Source organism: Garra rufa, chromosome 6 (genome assembly GCF_049309525.1).
Source record: "Garra rufa chromosome 6, GarRuf1.0, whole genome shotgun sequence".
NCBI lineage: Eukaryota > Metazoa > Chordata > Actinopteri > Cypriniformes > Cyprinidae > Garra > Garra rufa.
In genome coordinates, this window is record NC_133366.1 from 32983689 (window position 1) to 32986696 (window position 3008).

Here is a 3008-nt window from a genome sequence, read left to right on the forward strand (position 1 = left end):
CACCCAATAAAGCATTACAATAATCTATCCTTGAGGTAATGAACACATTAATTAATGTTTCGGCATTTGACATTAAGTGCATAGGTCATAATTTCTATATATTTTTAAGATGGATAAATTGTGGTTTTGCAAATGCTAGAAATGCGGCTTTCGGAAGAAAGATTGCTATCAAATAGCACACCTAGGTTCCTAACTGATGTTTAAGAATTGACAGAGCAGCCATCAAGTATTAGACAGTGTTTTAGGTTATTACATGTAGTTTTTAGGTCCAATAATTAACACCTGTAATTTTTATTTTTTATTTTTTATTTTTCAGAGTTTAGCAGTAAGAAATTACTTGTCATCCTGCTTTTTTATATCAACTATGCATTACGTTAGTTTTTCAAATTGGTATGTTTCGCCAGGTCACGAAGAAATATAGAGCTGAGTATCATCAGAATAACAGTGAAAGCTAACACCATGTTTCCTGATGATATCTCCCAAGGGTAACATGTAAAATGTAAAAAGTAATGGCCCTAGTACTGAGCCTTGAGGTACTTCATACTGCACTTGTGAGCGATATGATACCTCTTCATTCACTGCCACGAATTGATTGCAGTCAGATATGTATGATTTAACCATGCCAATGCACTTCCACTAATGCCAACATAATTTTCAAGTCTATTCAAAAGAAAGTTGTGGTCAATAGTATAAAACACAACACTAGGATCCAGTAGCACTAATAGAGAGATACAACCACGATCGGATGATAAGAGCAGGTCATTTGTAAGTCTAATAAGAGCAGTCTCAGTACTATGATACGGTGTAACGCCAGGCCAGCAGAGGGAGCCCTTACTCACACTGACTGTTGCTGCTCCCTCTGCTGCATCTATGGTTACTTCCTGTTTTGCCGCCATTTAAGCAGGGCCATGCCAAACAGGCCCTCGCGAAGTATTGTTTTGCTGTGCAGACTCTACTAAACGTTTTCTCGTCTTTCATTGCCTTGTTTTTGCCACGGTTTGTTATTGTCATAGTCATTGTTATTTTGCCATTGCCATAGTTTTGACTAGTTTCATAGCCTTGTTTATTTGTTACTTTCGGACTGCTCACTGGATTTTGACGTTCTGCCTGATTTCTGGATTACGCTTTTGTCTTGCCTTCATGTTACTGTTTGTTTGGAGATCAACTACGCTGTGTTAAATAAAGCTCGCATCTGGATCTTACACGCTTCCCAGAGTCCTGCGTTACATACGGTCTAAACCCTGACTGGAAATCCTCACAGATACCATTTTTCTGTAAGAAGGAAATTGTTAGGATACTACCTTTTCTAGTATCTTTGACAGAAAAGGGAGATTCGAGATTGGTCAGTAATTGGTCAGTAATTAATTTGTTGGGGTCAAGTTTAGTTTTTTTAATGAGAGGCTTAATAACAGCCAGTTTGAAAGTTTTTAGGACATATCCTAATGACAATGACAAATTAATAATATTCAAAAGAGACATCTGGAAGCACCTCTTTTAGTAGCTTAGATAGAGTAAGGTCTAACACACATGTTGCTGGTTTAGATGATTTAACAGGTTTATACAATTCTTCCTCTCCTATAGTAGAGAATGTGTAGAATTTTTCCTCAGGAGATCTATAGCGCACTGATGCAATACTGTAGCTGACGGCTGCATGGTTACAATTTTATCTCTAATAGTATTGATCTTGGAAGTAAAGTAGTTCAAACGCCTGTTGGTGCTTTATTTTTTGTTCATTTAGCCACTGTAGGATTTCAGTTTGATTTAATAACAACTTATACCTTATACCAACTTGTATAACAACAATAACAAAACTTGCAGAGATAGTGTCATCTTGAGTTATATCTCAGAAGGAACAGCCCAGGGGCGTAGCTTCGCCCCACAGCAATATACGATTGGATCCTACCATCATGGGACGTGCTTAACAGCCCGTTTAAAATCCCTTGTTCATAAAAGTTCTATGCCTTTCGCCTTGTTCAACGCCTTTCGTCTCTTGTGGTTTGAGTGCTTATCATCTGCACTCGCTTGCTGGACCAAGCACGCGATTGTGCCTGCAAACTCTACAGATCTAACTACGGCTTGAACCGCCCGAACTGAGCTAGAAGAGTCCAAACGTCCTGAAAAGACTTGTAGCTCTCCTCTGCAGAAGATCGCCTTCTCATTCCAACTACAAGGCATTCTTGCCATCCAGAACTCTCCAGAAACTGCAAAGACTTCTTGACCCGGCTTGAACCTTCAGTGCCTACGCGCCTTGCAACTCAGGCGCCCACCGAACACTCAGTCACAATTTTCCAAAGTTTCATAACTTCAAAGCGCTGCACACAGTTACCCATATTTCTTTGTGCTCCCTATTCGACAGGAATGCTGACAATTTTAAACTCAAGCCCCCTCTTGATGTGATTGTAATCAACCATTAAAGCCATATTATAAAATTTCAAAATTAATTTTTGTTTTGTGGTATGTTTATTTCCATGTATTTGATTTAAAGCTCCCTTCTCTGCTTCTCAGTTGTTTGCGTGCTTGCCAAACAACCCCAAGCGGCGGGCTTTACAATCAAATACCATTTTCAGGCTGATTGATTTAATTGCTTTGATCAATCTTAATAAATAATCACCTCCTTGCCACACTCAAGTTCTGTGATTGATTTGATATTGATCATTTGTAATAAATTTTAATGAGGCATCATTAAAAATCTGGTCACCAACCTTCATTACCAATTTGAAATTTTATGTAAAATTTTTGGAATTTAAATTTTAAACATTAAATCTTAATTTTGATTTTTAATTTCTAATCTTAATTTCTAAAATGTAATTATAATCACATTTCCTCTTTTTCATACGGTACTGCTACACATTGAGCAGGGAAATGATAAGGTCCTTGACCAAATGTTTAATGAAATCTCCCAAATTATAACCAGGAACAGTCATTAGCAATTTGAAAACAACCTTTTGTTTTTACAATCAATAATCACTCCTTCTCCCATACCTCAACGGTTTGTGCTGATTAATTGA